Here is an 18,969-nt window from a genome sequence, read left to right on the forward strand (position 1 = left end):
AAGATGAGAATCCATCCCTTTTGGCTTTCCCTATTGACTCAAAATGATAGGATTCCTGATCAGTTGAGAGTCTTTTTAGAAGTGCAGGGGGATGAGACGGAAGGCTTACTACTGTGGGAGTCCTCAATATCATATGTAAAGAGGGACACGGCTCGCCAGGAATTGGATTAACATACTAAATGTAGGGAGGCCGAGGCCTCTTTTTGTGCTGATCCCACAGAGAGTAATAGGATGGAGTGGATCACTAGGGGTAGGTCGTATATGCTGTATCTTAAGGAGAAAAGTGAACGTAGAATGTTCTTCATGAAGCAGCAGTCATTTGAAGCGGGAGATAGAGCGGGTAGGCTTCTGGCTCAAATGGCTAGGACCAATCAGTCGTCTCCCCCGGTACTCCGAATTTTGAATTCAGAGGGACAATTGGTAGAATCCGTTGAGGGAATACTTGATGGGTTCAAGCGGTTCTATCAGTCACTGTATAGCTCAGCAGCTCACTATACGGAGGGGGAACTGAGTGACTATATTGCAGACAGTGGCGTAGGGATCGCCATAGCAACCATAGCAGTGGCTATGGGGCCCTACGCCACTGGGGGCCCGCCCGTCCGGACCGCATCCTTTTTTTTTTTTTTTTTTTTTTTTTTTTTTATACATCACAGCACTCACAGGCAGCCAGGGGGCCGCCCGCCCGCCCAGTGTAGTGGGCGGGGCGCGGGCGGTCCAACATGAGGTAGGCCGGCGGATGCGGTGGAGGGGGCCGGAACGGGGGCGGAGCGGAGGCGGAGCCAGGCTGGCACCAGCGCCGCCCGCAGACCGCAGTGCAGGAAAGGAATGAATTTCCCCGCCCCCTCCACCGCCTGAGTCCGCCTCCTGTGTCCTCCCACCCAGTCCCTCTAGTTAGTAGGAGGCGGACTCAGGCGGTGGAGGGGGCGGGGAAATTCATTCCTTTCCTGCACTGCGGTCTGCGGGCGGCGCTGGTGCCAGCCTGGCTCTGCCTCCGCTACGCCCCCATTCCGGCCCCCTCTACCGCATCCGCCGGCCTACCTCATGTTGGACCGCCCGTGCCCTGCCCACTACACTGGGCGCTTAGTGGCCCCCACTCCTCAGCAATGCCATGATCTCACAGTGTGAGCCCTACAGCTGTCCTCCGCCCGTCCCCGGCATTGTCATCACCGTGCACACACCATTTCCCGCCTACTAACTTGAATTGTAAAGCTCCTATCACAAAGCAGCTCGACTTCCGGCAGACGTCACATGACAGGAATGACGTAACGTGAAACTGCTCTATTAGATTCCTATGGTTCACACTCCTGCTGAGATATGAGGTGTGTATGTACAAGCAGGACTGTGCAGACTGCAGTGATCAGCATGCATGACTCCATCTATCTATCTATCTATCATATATCTAATCTACAACCCCCTCCGCTCATATTTAGTATTTTGTTTAAACAATTTTTTTCATGTTTTTCATGTTTTATTAAATGGGGGGGGGGGGGGGGTGTTACCTGTCCTGCTGTGGGGAGGAGGGACTGGGAGTGGGACTATGGAGGGAGACTGGTCCCGCCTAAAACCTACTACTGCTGTCACTGGATGGCACAGAGGGGTGATGGCACCTACTTCTCCAGGCTACCTGTGAGGACCAGACATCAGCTGTCTACAGGAAAGGTAAGTGTCTGTCTGTAGAAATAGTGTCTGTCTGTAGAAATAGGTGTATAACAACTTGTAAGTTCATGTGTATGTAATGTGTGTGTGTGTGTATATATATATATATATATATATATATATACACAGTATATATGTCCATATATGTGGTGAGTGCGTATGTGAGTCTGTCCATGTATATGGTGAGTGCCTGTATGAGTGCGTCCATGTATGTAGTGAGTGCCTGTATGAGTGCGTCCATGTATGTAGTGAGTGCCTGTATGAGTGCGTCCATGTATGTAGTGAGTGCCTGTATTAGAGCGTCCATGTATGTGGTGAGTGTATGAGTGCCTTTATGTATGTGGTGAGTGCCTGTATACGTGCGTCCATGTATGTAGTGAGTTCCTGTATGAGTGCGTCCATTTATGTGGTGAGTGCGTGTATGAGTGCGTCCATGTATGTGGTGAGTGTATGAGTGCATCCATGTATGTGGTGAGTGCCTGTATGAGTGCGTCCATGTATGTGGTGAGTGCCTTTATGAGTGCGTCCATGTATGTGGTGAGTGCCTGTATGAGTGCGTCCATGTATGTGGTGAGTGCCTTTATGAGTGCGTCCATGTATGTGGTGAGTGCCTGTATGAGTGCGTCCATGTATATGGTGAGTACGTGTATGAGTGCGTCCATGTATGTGGTGAATGCGTGTATGAGTGCGTCCATGTATGTGGTGAGTGTATGAGTGCATCCATGTATGTGGTGAGTGCCTGTATGAGTGAGTCCATGTATGTTGTGAGTGCCTTTATGAGTGCATCCATGTATGTGGTGAGTGCCTGTATGAGTGCGTCCATATATGTGGTGAATGCGTGTATGAGTGCGTCCATGTATATGGTGAGTACGTGTATGAGTGCATCCATGTATGTGGTGAATGCGTGTATGAGTGTGTCCATGTATATGGTGAGTGCCTGTATGAGTGCGTCCATGTATATGGTGAGTGCCTGTATGAGTGCATCCATGTATGTGGTGAATGCGTGTATGAGTGCGTCCATGTATGTGGCGAGTGTGTGTATGAGTGCGTCCATTAAGTTTGGGAGGGGCCCAGTACAAAAATTTGCTGTGGGGCCCAGTCAGTTCTAGCTACGCCCCTGATTGCAGAGGTGGATCACCCTAGGCTTAGTGCGGCGGATACAGCCCTGCTAGATAAGGACATAACTCTGGAAGAAATTCAGATGGCTATCCGTGATCTCCCTGCTGGGAAGGCGCCAGGACCGGATGGGATCCCGATAGAAGTTTACTCATGGTATAGTGAGATTCTTCAACTTCTCAACTCCTTAAATTGTACTCGGCATCATTCCAGCGCCATCAGCTACCTGAGACCCTGTATGATGCGACTATTGTTGTCATATTAAAGACGGATAAAGATCCAACTGTGTGCGGCTCTTACAGGCCGATCTCATTGCTAAATTTAGATTACAAAATTCTGACTAGGCTACTGGCCTCCCGTTTGAACAAAGTGATCACGTCTATAGTACACCAGGACCAAGCAGGGTTCATGCCGGGGAGGACCACCTCTGACAATATCAGAAGAGCCCAGGTCATTGCTCAGGTAGGAGTAGTGGAGGGTTGTGAATGGGCCCTGGCGTCTCTTGACACGGCCAAGGCCTTTGATTCTGTGGAGCGGCCTTTCCTCTTGCAGATCCTGAAGGAATTTGGGTTTGGACCGGGGTTCTAGCGGTGGGTTGAGATTTTGTACCAGAGACCTAAGGCGAACATACTAGTGAATGGAACCCAGTCGGACTCATTTACCTTGCAGAGAGGCACTAGACAGGGCTGCCCCCTTTCCCCCCTCTTGTTTGCGGTGGTGATCGAGCACTTAGCCTTGCGTATCAGGCAGGATGAGTCCTTTAAAGGAATCACTAAAGGGGATAGAGTGGAGAAGATAGGCCTGTACGCGGACGATCTCCTCCTATTTATGGCCGAGCCTGAGCAGACCCTTCCCAGTGCTATTGAGGTAATAGAGAATTTTGGCATATACTCGGGCTTGCACATAAACTGGACGAAATCAGCTATTATGCCTCTCTGGGATCACGTCTGGCCGGAGTGCATTCACAATTTACCAGTAGTGGACCAGTTTAAGTATCTTGGCATCGTGATCACAAGGGACCTTTGCGCATCCGTGGCAAGAAATATAGACCCGATAGAGTCCCTATTTATTGACAAATTTAAGACGTGGAAGGCATTGCCGATTTCGGTAATGGGGAGACTGAATTTAGTTAAAATGATTCTGCTCCCCAATGGTCTGTATCTCCGGTCGCACGCATGCGCCCCGTTACCTAAGGCCTTTTTTGACAGACTGCACTCACTGGTGACGGCTTTTGTTTGGGGCAAGGCTAGAAGGAAGCTTTCACTGAAAGTGCTACAGAGAACTAAGACAAGGGGGGGGGGGGGGGGCTGCTCTACCCGACTTTTTTCTTTACTACCTGGCCGGCCAGCTGAAGTATGTGGCGGCATGGGTGCAACAGGGGGAGTGACCAGGGCCGGAGTATTGGCTGAAGGAACACCTTAGTCTGTCTACTCTCTGGCCTGTGCTGGAGTCTCCAGGTTTAGTCTCCGGGAGGCTACTCCCTGCTCACAGACTGGCTAACCAAGTATGGAGGGCAGCCAAATTCAACTCGTATGTGGATTTGCCAGATGTAGTCCCACTCTGGGACAATCCCATGTTCCCACACTTGATAAACCTGGAGGGTTCGGTGACATGGAAAGGGTGTGGGGTGTTGACACTGGCTGAGTTGTATGATGGGGGTGTATTCCGGACTTTACAGCAACTACAGGAGAAGTTTGAGATTCCCCACTCCTTATTTTATAGGTACCTTCAATTAAGGCACGCCCTGAGCGCTCAGTTTAGAGGGACGAGTCGCAGTATTTCTAAGTACCCTTTGATAGGGGTGCTGCGTTCACAGGGACCTAAGGGCATTATCTCTATATTGTACACATATTTGCTGGGTGAAGGCATGATTCTTCAACCACTGGAGGTAGAGGCGAAATGGAAAGCTAACATTCCAACTCTTGATGCTGAAGACTGGGAGGAGGCTTTGTTAGTACCCACTAAGGTTTCCCCATTGGTAAACAATAGACTGATACAACTGTTCATTTTGCATAGGAGTTACTTGTCCCCTATTCGGCTGCTTCGGATGGGGAGATCGCCTAGCAGCAGGTGTCATAGATGTCAGGAGGAGGGTGCTGATTTCTGGCACTTGATGTGGGGATGTAGGTATTTACAGGTCTTTTGGGGCAAAGTAGTAGAAATCCTCTCCACGATGGTGCCGGCACCGATAGGGGTCTGCCCTAAAATATGTATCCTGGGAGTACTGGAGGAGGAACAGTGGACACATTATCAGAGGGTATTTTTGGGGGAAGCACTCTTTCTGGCCAGAAAGGCAGTAGCTCTGAGGTGGATGGCGGAAAGGTCCCCTACGGTGGGCAATGGAAGACCTTGATGAATCATGCAATGATGATGGAAAAAGTGGTGTATATCCATAGAAAGTGTCCTCAGAAATTCCAGAGAGTATGAGGAGAGTGGTGCTCATCTACTCACTCCTTGCAATCTATGCATTTACACTCCGTGTCGGAGGATCCCACTGTGCTGGGTGTCTGAACACTAAACTGCAGATCTTGGGTGTCTTTTGATGTCAAATGTGCAATACTGTGGATACCTGCCCAATGCACTGTGTACTTTGACGATATGCTGCGAAGCGAGCGGCTCCCCTGCATGGGTTGCCACTGCTTCAGACTGTGATAAACCATGTCTGTTGTTAAACTTCAATAAAACGAGTAAAAAAAAAAAAATGCCCCTCTCCAGTGATATATCTTGTCTGGATGTTTTCCTCCAACTTGTGTCAGCGGACCTGACTAAAGTGTCACCATTCCCCACGTCCAATAATTGCGTCCAAGGAGGAATGGGAGGAAATTTCTGCCTTAAAGAACGACACTTCGATCACTGTGAAACCCTCCGATAAGGGGGGGTAACACAGTGATTATAAACTCTGCTGATTATAGAACTATGTGTGAGCAGATATTACGGGACAGAAACAGCTATGAGATCTTACTATCAAATCTGACCAAATCGTATTTGTTGGAGCTTAGAGACATTCTTCAGGATACAAGAATTAATAAATTAATCTCCTCAGAGGAATATGACTTTCTGTATCCTAAACATCCAGTGAATGCGACATTGTATAGCCTACTGAAGGTCCATAAGGGGACCACCCCTCTCAAAGGGAGACCGATAGTCTCTGGAGTTGGCTGCATTAGCCAGAATTTTGGGGCATATATAGATAAAATCCTAATGCCCTTCGTAGTGTCCCTATCATCCCATGTCAGGGACACTATGGATTTGCTCAAGAGATTAGACGGCATCACCATCAAGGCACAGGCTATTTTAGGGGGTATAGACGTTGAAGCTTTATACTCATCTATTCCACATGTAGTGGGTCTCAGAGCAGTTGGTTATTATCTCAGTATGCGGGGCTGTCAGTTCTTTCTACATAATGACTTTGTTTTGAGACTCCTTGAGGATCTGCTCACGCATAATTTTTTCTTTTCGGTTCAAAGCTCTATCACCAGATCAGGGGCACGGCGATAGGCTGTTTTTGTGCGCCGGCCTACGCCAATTTGCTCCTGGGCTGGTGGGAAGCAACTGGAATGTCTTCAAGATCCGGCCCTATAGCATTGGGTTAGGTTAGGACTCATCCAGGGTTAGGTTCCTTAACAGAGGGTACCCAGACGATATACTTAAGCAGGCTTATCATAGGGCGGCCGAAACTACCCGCTGAGATCTCTTGGTACCCAAATAAAAAACTGTGGATGACTAAAAATTCCGGTTGATAGCCACTTTTGATGGCTGCGTTGATCGTAAGCAGGGAATTCTTAAGAAACATTGGCCCATCCTTCTGATGGATCCGGACATTAGAGATATAATACATGAATATCCCCAGATCACTTTCAGAAGAGGGAGCAATCCTAAGCATCCCCTCGTACACAGCCCATTTATCCCTGCTCCCCAACAGGGCACCTGGCTTGACCGGAGACCCACTGGCTGCTTTAGATGTAGTGGTTGTATAGCTTGTAATTTTGTCCAAACAGGCAAAACGTTTTACAGTTCTAATCTGCGAAAAACATTCCCCATCAGGGACTTCATTAACTGCAGAACTCAGGGTGTGATTTACAAAATCCCCTGTGAGTGCAGTATGGTGTATGTAGGCAAGACCAGACGTGAACTGCGTAGGCGACTTGGCAAGCACCTGGGTGACATCGCCAACAGAAGGGACACGGTTGTGTCTAGACATGTTCACAATTGCCACCAGAGTAATTCTAGGTGTCTCAGGGCAATGGGAATAGAGAAAGTTGAACGCTCAGTTCGTGGTGGGGATTAGGACCATGCCCTACTCCAGCGCGAAATTCGCTGGATTTATATGTTGCGCATGGTCTCACCCACGGGCCTAAATGAGCAGCTCAACTTCAGCTGCTTCATCTAGTTTGTTGTTATCTGCTTGCTTTTCCTAATCTTTCTGCCAGTGTATTGGTGTGTTGGTGGGTTGTTCTTTTTTCTATCAACACACACCATTCAATACAACCAACCTCCCCTACTCTCCCCTCCTCTTCCCCTCCCTTGGTATAGTCTTAGAATTAGTTATTATCCTTGAGTCTGTATCCTCCTTACACTTCGCCCCCCAGTCAGGTGTCTCAGTGTGGCCAACATATTCAATCTACCATTATGTATCTTTTTTGCCATTAATGCCTATTGATCCAAATAGCGTAGCTGCACACCAGTGGCTGCGCATCCTGATCGGCGTCCCGATCACCCGGCAACTGTCAGTATATCTCGCGAGAATGGACGAGACTGGACGCGGTGATGTCATCACACTCACTAGCGTCCGCCTTGATATTCCTACTAGCGCTGCAGTATATCCCCCCCGCTCATGCGCGGGTGTTACCCGCACCGCAATCAGCAGTAGGATTGTCTTTAGCCAAGCCTCTTTTTGAGGGTGGCGTTTCGAGCTCTGCCGTCTTTGTGCTAGTTCTTTGGCAGGGGGAGGGTGGTCAAGTATCAGTGGTCCTCTCCCGTGTGTACTGCCAGTTAGTCCATTTGGAGCCACATTTGGTCCGTGGACATCTCATTTTGCTGTCTAGGGGTCTCGGCTAGCATTACTGTCTGTACCCCGTTCAGCTAGTCAGCCCAAGCTCCCTTTTTGTTTCCCTTGATGAGCTTTATACTCATATTTCAGCGAAATATGTGTGTAGGGACTAGGAGAGGGCTTACTAGGGCGCATTAATTCCAGGGCTAGGTTCCTGCTTGTGCCTGGTCACGGGGGTCCGTGATCAGGTCACCAAGGCTAGTGTAGGTCCCCTAGGGCATCTGTAGGTCCCCTAGGGCATCTTTAGGGCTTTCCTAACCCTGTGATCAGCAACTTTTTCCAGACTCGTATGGACATCATCCAATATCGACGAGGCAACTGTTGCACCGAGAAGTATTTCATCGGAGCGGTAGGACCACCTGGTTATTTAATTCTGGTGCCGCCAAGCACCTTCTCTATTAAGCGTGTCTATTAAGCGTGACCTACCATGCTTCTTTATTGTTGTAATTGTATATTATCTTATTTTTGGGGCCATTTTTCATAACCATTGTTTATTAAAAGTTAAGTTTTTATTTGACTACTTACTTCCAATTGCTGTTCTTGACAGTAAACACAGAATATTAATCAGCTCTGGCATACCCAATTCTCCAGCCCCATCGCTCCGCTGCCCTACAGGTAGGAACCCTTCTTCTGCCATCTGCTTTTCCTCCTTTTCCACATCATCTAATATCAATGAAAATATGTCATCAGGCAAATCCAGCTTCTCCTCTCTCTGCATCTTACTGACTTTTCTAGGACATGGAGACTTTGAAGGATGATGGAAGAATTAAACCCAGCAAAAGATGAGGATAGTCATCCTTAAGACCTGCCCCCCCCCCCCCCAAGGGGTGCAGACTGGATGGTATTGGTTGGCACGCTTGCACTGGAATAATAAAGCCTTCCATCTTATTGGTATTGAATTATATTTTTGGCTGATGTAGGAATAAGTAAATGTAGGAATCTCTATATATAAATATATATATATATATATATATATACAGTAATACAGTACAGACCAAAAGTTTGGACACACCTTCTCATTCAAAGAGTTTTCTTTATTTTCATAACTATCAAAATTGTATATTCACACTGAAGGCATCAAAACTATGAATTAACACATCTGGAATTATATACATAACAAAAAAGTGTGAAACAACTGAAAATATGTCATATTCTAGGTTCTTCAAAGTAGCCACCTTTTGCTTTGATTACTGCTTTGCACACTCTTGCCATTCTCTTGATGAGCTTCAAGAGGTAGTCACCTGAAATAGTCTTCCAACAGTCTTGAAGGAGTTCCCAGAGATGCTTAGCACTTGTTGGCCCTTTTGCCTTCACTCTGCTCGATTAGGTTCAGGTCCGGTGACTGTGGAGGCCATGTCATCTGGCGCAGCACCCCATCACTCTCCTTCATGGTCATATAGCCCTTACACAGCCTGGAGGTGTGTTTGGGGTCATTGTCCTGTTGAAAAATAAATGATGGTCCAACTAAACGCAAACCGGATGGAATAGCATGCCGCTGCAAGATGCTGTAGCCATGCTGGTTTAGTATGCCTTCAATTCAGTGTCACCAACAAAGCACCCCCACACAATCACACCTCCTCCTTCATGCTTCACAGTGGGAACCAGGCATGTAGAGTCCTTCCGTTCACCTTTTCTGAGTCGCACAAAGAAACGGTGGTTGGAACCAAAGATTAAAAATTTGGACCAAAGCGCAGATTTCCACTGGTCTAATGTCCATTCCTTGTGTTCTTTAGCCCAAACAAGTCTCTTCTGCTTGTTGCCTGTCCTTAGCAGTGGTTTCCTAGCAGATATTCTACCATGAAGGCCTGATTCACACAGTCTCCTCTTAACAGTTGTTCTAGAGATGTGTTTGCTGCTAGAACTCTGTGTGGCACTGACCTGGTCTTTAATCTGAGCTGCTGTTAACCTGAGATTTCTGAGGCTGGTGACTCGGATGAACTTATCCTTCGCAGCAGAAGTGACTCATGGTCTTCCTTTCCTAGGGCGGTCTGCATGTGAGCCAGTTTCTTTGTAGCACTTGATGTTTTTGTGACTGCACTTGGGGACACTTTCAAAGTTTTCCCAATTTTTCGGACTGACTGACCTTCATTTCTTAAAGTAATGATGGCCACTCATTTTTCTTTACTTAGCTGCTTTTTTCTTTACTTAGCTGCTTTACTTAGCTGCTTTCCATAATACAAATTCTAACAGTCTATTCAGTTGGACTATCAGCTGTGTATCCACCTTACTTCTCCACAACACAACTGATGGTCCCAACCCCATTTATAAGGCAAGAAATCCCACTTATTAAACCTGACAGGGCACACCTGTGAAGTGAAAAATATTTCAGATGACTACCTCTTGAAGCTCATCAAGAGAGTGCTAAGAGTGTGCAAAGCAGTAATCAAAGCAAAAGGTGGCCATTTTGAAGAACCTAGAATTTGAAATATTTTCAGTTGTTTCACACTTTTCTGTTATGCATTAATTCATAGTTTTGATGCCTTCAGTTTGAATCTACAATTTTCATAGTCATGAAAATAAAGAAAACTCTTCGAATAAGAAGGTGTGATCTCACATTCCCAGGCTTCTTACTTTCACTTTCTAACAAGTGCAGCTGCCTTTTTAGGAAAAACTGATTTGTTACCACGAAGCATGAGGAAAATCGGATTCATTGCGTATTGAAATTTTCCAAAACTTTGTACCGAATTCTCCTTCAAATAACACAATCCACGTGGGTCAGATTTGCTATAGAAATTTCTATTGCAAATGCAATGAAATCATCAGCATATTCAGATTATATAATAAAGATTTTGCTTTAAATTTTCCTTTAGTGGAGAAAAGTAACACTCACCTACTCTTTCACCAGTCTCCAGTGACTTGAGTTCCCTTTATATGGTTATCTGCTCCTGAAGATTCTCAGCTCATACACCAGTAATCTGCAGCAAAATCTACAAAAATTGGGTTTTGTGGATTTTGATTGCCCTATTGAACAAAATGGAGAAAGTGTGCACAGATATTTTCCACAGCATGTGGATGGAATTTGTTTAAATCTCATCCACTTTGCTGTTACTTTATTCTGCTTTGAATGTTTTATGTCTTCAATCATTCCGATATATGTGGACATCTCCTAAAAGTGATGGAAGCCTCTCCGGCAAAGCTCTTACAGAGCTTTGTTATGTGCAACTGTCAACTTACATCTGAGTAGGGCAAGATAGTGAAGCGGGTGGTAATGGAGCATGGTGAGTTATGTTAATTAGTTTCACTCCAAATTCATTAGGGAAAAACTATACGGTAAGGTTTCTATATGAAGTTTTGGAAGCCAAAACCAGGAGTGAATTTAAAAAAAAAAATCTGCTCTTTATAATTTCTTTCTTTGTATGATCCAATCCTGATTTTGGCTTCCAAACTGTAGAACTGTAGTAACTATAGAAACCTGACCATGTGGCTATACCCTTACTACAACTTAAAAAAAAGTAACAAAAAAGTTGGGGGGGTGGCATAAAAATAGTGGAGTATTAACTCTAGACATAAGTGTTAGGTTTAAAGATGTACTAGGCAATATGCAATATTGGATAAATTAGCCTCAAGGTGCACCAACCAGGCTAAAGCAGAATTTACTAAAAAAAAAAATACCTTGATGATAAATTATCTACCTGTTAAGAAGTACTAAGGTTACAATCCGAACCACATCCAGTGAACCCCAAAACTGCTGCCAGACTTCCAATCACTCCAGGTGGCATGAAGGTAGGGCTACCCCTAGATTCTCCACCATAGCCTGTTGAGAGGCTGGATGGCGTTTGCTGCTAGGGACCCAGGTAATGTCTGCAGAGTATATAAGAGAAAACTGGTGCAGGCACTTAGTGGCATACCTTCCAGAATGACCATGGAGGTACAAAGAGAAGTCAGAAAGCAGGGTCAAAATCACGAGAGACAGACCCAGTAAATGCAGTACATGAGATGTTAATCCAGAGGTAAGCCAAGGTAAGTTACCTGGAGACTTGATATAATCAGGAACAGCAGCCACAAAAGCAAAGCAGTATCCAGTTCACCCGAAAGACGGTATAGATCCCTGATACAAATTAAATCACATGCAAGTGAATCAGCAGTTTTAAATCCATTGCCTATCTCTGGGATTGGATAGAGAGTCATAAGCCTGATTGGCATGACTTCCAATCAAACTGACAAGTCAGCCAACTGGGACTTGGCTGGTCAGCATAGCATCCCTCCCATCACAGCATATTTTTTGGAGCATTGCGAGAAAAGAGAGGGACATCAGGGATGGAGAAGTAATTTTATCAGAAAATTACTAGCATGTTTCACTGCCGAGACACCTCACAGGAGAATAATAGACCTAGTAAATCAATATTTTGGGTTTATTAGAAAAATAATGTGTACAAAAAATACATAAAAGCCATCAGAGTCCATACAAGGTAAAGTGGGTTTGGCTTTCTATCAGCTGAAGTTCAATTCTCATTGCTGACTCCTTGGAGTTTGTGGCTGGAAGAAGTGCTTGTACTATGCTGCATGGAATTGTAGGAATTGTAAGAAGGTACCTGGAATCATCGTGGATGGAAGGTATGTGTCACCGAGGTTCCCGGCCACGGTGAAGTAAGAGTTGGTATTTTATGTGTCAGCAGCAGCTATTGCTATTTGACACCTTGAGAGTTAGCATGGCTGTCATAGCTGATCCGTCATAGCTGATCCGGGATGGCTCTTACTGGGAGTAGTCAAAGTGCTGGGTGGGTGACTACTTCCCATGTTCCAGGCCGGGTTTTTCCAGGCATAAAAAACAGCCAGCACTGCCAGGTGTGGTGGATTTACCCCCCTCTGACAGTGGAACTCATTAGTCTGTGTGCTGTGAACTGAGGGCTGTGCTGGGATTTGAGGTTTGAGTGGGCTAGAGGACTCAGGCCCCTCTAAAGGCGAACAGGCCACCTATGCACTTGATGAGGCTGAATTGCTAACAGCGTGTGAATTAACACCCAGGAGAAAAGGTGACTTTTATAGTTTATGGACTTTCCTTGTGTGAACAAACACCAAGCTACCTGCATTTTGTGATACATCTTTCTGTATCTGTATTTTGTTATACACCAATGTGTGAATAAACACAGCTGTTTGATTCAAGAATTGTGTATTTTGCCTCTATACTGCATCCGCTAGTCCTAACTACCAGAGCAAATCCCTGTACAGAAAAAGGATTTTTTACAGACATAAGATATAAGGGAAAGATCTGAACCTGTTCTGTGTTTAGAGCCGCACTTGGTTTTGGCTTAAAATCACTGATGGAAATCACTGGCCAAAACACTGACGTGTAAATGAGGCATAGGTTTGTGCCTACCTGAGAGAAACTCCATGTGTAGCATCTCCCAGTGAGCAAAACCATCATGCACTACTACCAATCATACAGTATATATGTCTCATAGTAACAAAAATATAAAGATGAGCCATTCCTTACCTTTAGCCATTTTTTTGTCCTTCCTTACCTTTCCGCTTGGCTTGAGATATTCAAAAATTAGTTGTGCATAATAACCAAGATTGAAAAAAATATATTTACATTACTTATAACACCCTAAAGCACCACTCATTTAGAGATGTCTGCAGACAAGAGGACACCCGAGGAAAATATATCTGCAACTTTTATTCTTAGGGACTGTAACCATCATGTATCTATACCTAAACTGTAAAGGTGACTTACTGTTGTGTAAAGGATTCTGTTTTACCAAACTATCTGTCTATGTGTTCTGTTCCATTGTCCTGCTCAGGTTAAATGCCATTTCAGTTCCATTTATGTTTCCATAAATGCATAGAAATTAATATAATGATTTCACATAGAAAAATTAGTAATCTATATTTAGTCATTCTGTTTTCCATATTGCTGAAAATGTTAAATTTCATTTTGCATATGTTTTTAATCTTGCACAGTAACTTCAAGAGAGTGAGTTCACATTTACAGAAATTTTAATAAGTATGGGTACTCATTCATTATTGAAATTAAATGACCTTGTTTGCTCTGTTAAAACGTTAGGTATTTTTATAATTGGAAAAACAAGGTTCAGAGGACTTTCAAAAGAAGTGTAAAATATGTTAAGCAAAATGCATACATAGGCTTATATTGGTGTGAGCTCGTGATTTTGAACTTCAAAACCATATTAAATAGCAAGGAAAGATGAAAGACTGATGTAGCTAAGACACAGAGAACATTGGAAATTTGCAGATCTAGCATTTTACTTTTATTTAAATTTTATGCTTTGTGTTAAATGCAGTATTAAAGGGGTTGGCCCATCTGGGATATTGATGGCATATCGAAAGGAAATGCCATCAATGTAAGATTGGTGCGGGTCCCACATCTGAGACCCACTTTTATCTCCAGAACAGGACTCTGGAAGTGAACAGAGAGAAGTCATTCAGGTGCAACCACCCTCCGTTCACTGTTATGGGGGATGTGAAAAGACAAGCAAGCTCGACTACAGTGGTTGTCCTCGCTCCCTAGGACCATGCAGTAAATGGAGGGAGCACTCTTTCTTCCATCAGACACACGCTAGATGTTCTGAAGCTCATGCTTGGTGGTGGTTGGAGTTGCCTTGATGTTAGGTAGCTTAATGCAAGGCAGTCTTTATTGAATAGATTATATGAGTTACAGTACATAGAGCTTTAGTAGGCACAGTTCCAGGGTTTATTACAGAGTAGGCTTTCCCAATAGATGTGTATTGGCTGTGGCAATGATGATAGTAATCCTCCCTGAGTCTCAGTATACTTTGCAATCTTCCCAAATAACCACAGGCAGGCAATTCCATTCTCATTAACTCTTTTTGCATTACCCAGATGCAGATCTTAGATTGGATGTCCAGTCCATTTTAAAAGTGTGTTGAGTGCTGGAGCAACATACCCCTTCTACAAGCAAAAAAGTATTTAGCCATAAACAAGTGAATACATACCTTACTGTATTTCCTGCATGGTCTTGAAAGGGTTCTCAAATTTAAGCGGATGTCCATTCTCAAAGACAACTGCTTTTAAAAAGAGTCAAATAAGTGGTGGACTACCACACATCAATTATATTATATACTTTATTTAAGTTCGGAAATGACTTATGTGGTTGATACAGACAGTTCCTCCATGTCTCAGTGGTTGGAACTGTTGGGGTCCTGCGTAACAGCTACATAGAGTTTGTGTAGGTTTCCCCTTGCACTCCAAAAAAAAAACTTGAAATATTGAAGGGGGTCTTCTGGTTTCCATTGACTTTCTTTAAAATGATCATTTATGAAGGTAGCTGTAATTTTGTAATGTATTTCACTTACCTTTATTGCTCCTATCTTCCTAGCTCAGCTGTGGTCACATAACCAGGTCCATGTAGCCCTTTCTTATTTCCTGTGATAATATGTCTATGGGTGTGTCAAAACAGCACTGGGGCAGTGATAGGGGAGTGTCTATGTAACTAGCTGGTTGGAAGGAGCTATAAAATATCTAAAGGTTGTTAGTGGTAGTGATAGGAGAGTGTCTATGTAACTAGCTGGTTGGGAGGAGCTATAAAGTATCTAAAGGTTGTTAGTGGTAGTGATAGGAGAGTTTCTATGTAACTAGCTGGCTGAGAATACCTATAGACTAGTTGGACATTGTTAGGGGTGATGCCTGAGCTGCAGCAAAGGGCATCAAGGGTTTGTTTCGATACAGCAACAGGTAGAGTTACATAATGACAACATAATGAAAACAGATCAGGTGAGTCCAGACTGGAAAAAAAACTACACAAGCATACACATATCTGTTAAAAACCATAGTAACCCAAAAAAACTTCTTTTAAGGTTAACATTGAATTTATTTTATGAGCCCTGGTGGGGACAGGTCGGTGATGAGAATCTACAGATGTAGCAAAGCTAAAATTGATTTTGATAACACATGGCATAGTGTTATCTCAAGTATTTCATGACAAAATCCATTGAGATCCATTGAAAATTTAGTTTCTTGCATTCTTTAGTTAACGTATTAACCATCAAGTTTATCTCAGCTGCATCTGTATGTGCAGTACTGTGAAATATGTTAGCACTATATACATGAGCAGGGTTGAGCGAACACCTGGAAGTTCGGGTTCGCCGGGTTCGGCCGAACTTCACTGCAAAGTTTGGGTATGCGCCCTGAACTTGACCCCGAACCCCATTGTAGTGAAAGGGGAGCCAAACTTTGGGGCACTAAAATGGCTCTAAAAAAAGTCATAGAAAGGGCTAGAGGGCTGCAAAAGAATTGCCCTACAAACAAATGTAGATAGGGAAATGAATTAAAATAACATAGAATAAAAAAAAAGTTAAAAATAATTATCTTGAACTAGGAGGCGGAGGTCAAAGTGGAGTAGGAGGTTGGGGAGGTGGTGGACAAGGTGGTGTAGGTGGAAGCGGTGGAGGAGGAGGAGGGAGCCAACACTATTTTTGTATTTTTTATTTTTTTATTCTGGGAAGACCCCTAAACATTGGGAAATATAAAAAACAAAAACAAAGAGAAAGTACGCTGGAGTATAACAATGACTGGGTGCGGCCGGTATACTTGTCTATTCTGCACAAGGTACGGACAAGTCCTGTGGGATCCATGCCTGGTTCATTTTAATGAACACGAGCTTGTCCACATTCGCTGTGGACAGGCCGCTGCGTTTGTCTGTGATCACTCCCCCCACCATGCGTTCGGACAATACACTGGCCGCAGGGCAGCCCAGCACCTCCAAGGTGTGAAGGGCAAGCTCGGGCTATGTGCCCAATTTGGAGACCCAGAAGTTGAATGGGGCAGACCATCAGTCAGTACGTGTAGGCGTGTGCACACATACTGTTCCATCATGTTGCTGAAATGCTGCCTCCTGCTAAGACGTTCCATATCAGCTGGTGGTGCTGGTTGTTGTGGCGTGCTGACAAAGCTTTTCCACATTTTCTCCCTTTTGAGGTGCTGGCGTTGCCCCAGCTGCATTGGAAACTTCTTCCTCCTCCTCTGCCTTTGCCTTGTGCTTCCACTGAGCCCCTGGTGTCAGGTGGGAATGCCATCAGCAGCGTGTCTACCAGCGTGCGCTTGTACTGGCGCATCTTCCGATCACGCTCCAGTGACTGAATTAAAGACGGCACATTGTCCTTGTAGCGGAGAGCCAGCAGGGTGGCTACCCAGTAATCAGCACTGGTTAGAATGTTGGCAACTCGGCGGTCATTGTGCAGGCACTGCAACATGTAGTCGATCATGTGTGCCAGGCTACAAAGAGGCAACGACAAGCTGTCCTCTGTGGAAAGTGTATCATCTGTGTCTTCTGTATCCCCCGAGCCATGCTCCAGTAATGACCATGAGCTGCTTTGGGTGCCACCCTGCTGTGAACACGGTTCCTCTTCATCATCCTCATCCTCCAGAACTGTGCCATGGCTGGACAATTGTGTATCTGGCCTCTGTTGGTGCAAAAACCCACCCCTCGAGCCACGTGTGAATAAATGTCCTGATAACCATGAAAATGATCCCTCTTCCTTGTCCTCTTCCTCCTGTGCCACATCCACTTCCATCATCGCCCGAAGCATTTTTTCAAGGCGACATAGAAGTGGAATAGTAAGGCTGAGGACTGCATCATCGGCACTGGTCATTTTGGTGGAGTACTCGAAACAGCGCAAAACATGGCACACACGTCCTCCATGGAGGCCCACTTGTTGGTGGTGAAGTGGCGCTGTTCCGCAGAGTGACTCACCTGAGCGTATTGCAGCTGAAACTCCACTATCGCCTGCAGCTGTTCGCACTGTCTCTCCAGCATGTGCAAGGTGGAGTTTCACCTTGTGGGCACATTGCATATGAGGCGGCAAGCAGGAAGGCCGAAATTACGCAGGTGAGCAGCAGCAAGGTGAGAATCCTGAAAGCACGGACAGGCGGACCGCATTTTCTGCAGCAGCTCTGACATATCAGGGTAATTTTTCTGTAACCTCTGCACCACCAAATACGGCACATGCGCCAGGCAAGGGATGTGTGTCAAACCGGCTAGGCACAGAGCTGCTACGAGATTTCATCCATTATCGAACACCAGGTTGGGCTTGAGGCTCAGTGGGAGCAACCACTCATAGGTATGTTGTTCTATGCCCGTCCACAGCTCCTACACGGTGTGGGGTTTTTCCCTCAAACAGATGAGTCTCAGAACAGCCTGCTGTTGTATCCCCCTGGCTGTGCCAAAGTTGGTGGTGAAGGTGCTACGCTGACCAGATGAGGAGGCGGTAGAAGAGGAAGTGGAGTAGGAGCAGGAGTCAACAGGAGGCAAAGAGAAATGTCCTACAATCTACGGTGAGGGAAGGACATGCGCCAAATTGCTATCCGCCTCAGGCCCAGCCGCCACTGCATTTACCCAGTGTGCAGCTAGGGAGATATAACGTCCCTGCCTGTGCTTACTGGTCCACGTATCAGTGGTTATGTTTACCATGCCAAAGATGGATTTTGCGCAGTGCACACCTAATTTTGTCCGCCACTTGGTTGTGCAGGGCAAGGATGGCTCACCTGGAAAAGTAGTGGCGGCTGGGAACCACATACTGTGGGACAGCTACGTTTTTTAAAGGTCTCCTTCTTCACCAGACGGAATGACAGCATTTCAAAGGCCAGGAATATTGAAATACTGGCATTCAGGGCCAGGGATCGTGGGTGGGTAGGAGGGTACTTCCTCTTTCTCTCCAGTGTTTGGGACATGGACAACTGAACGCTTCCATGGGATATTGAAGAGATGCTTGGTGACGGTGACGGACGTGGTGGCGTTGCTGCCACATCCTCTGTTTGCGGGGTGGCAGGTGCCAATGTCACTCCAGAGGGGGAGGAAGAGACCAAGACTGCAGCAGAACAGGGACCAGGAGGAGCCTGAGATCTTTCATGGTTTTTGAGGTGTTTATTCCACTGCAGCTCGTGCTTTGTATTTAGATGTCTGTTCATGCAGGTGGTGCTCAGGTTTAGAACATTTATGCCTCGCTTCAGGCTCTGATTGCACAGTGTGCAAACCACTCACGTTTTGTTGTCAGCACATTGTCTGAAGAACTGCCACGCCAGGGAACTGCTTGGAGATGGCTTTGGTGTGCTCAGTCCCTGGGCGTGGAGGGCAGTAGCAGGCGTACTGGCTAGTGGGTGGCCACTCTGCTTTTGCACACTGCTCCCTGTTTTGCTGTGCGGCTGGTGCTGTGTGACCACCACCTCTTCCT

This window comes from Bufo gargarizans, chromosome 5 (genome assembly GCF_014858855.1).
Source record: "Bufo gargarizans isolate SCDJY-AF-19 chromosome 5, ASM1485885v1, whole genome shotgun sequence".
In the NCBI taxonomy this organism is placed as follows: Eukaryota; Metazoa; Chordata; class Amphibia; order Anura; family Bufonidae; genus Bufo; species Bufo gargarizans.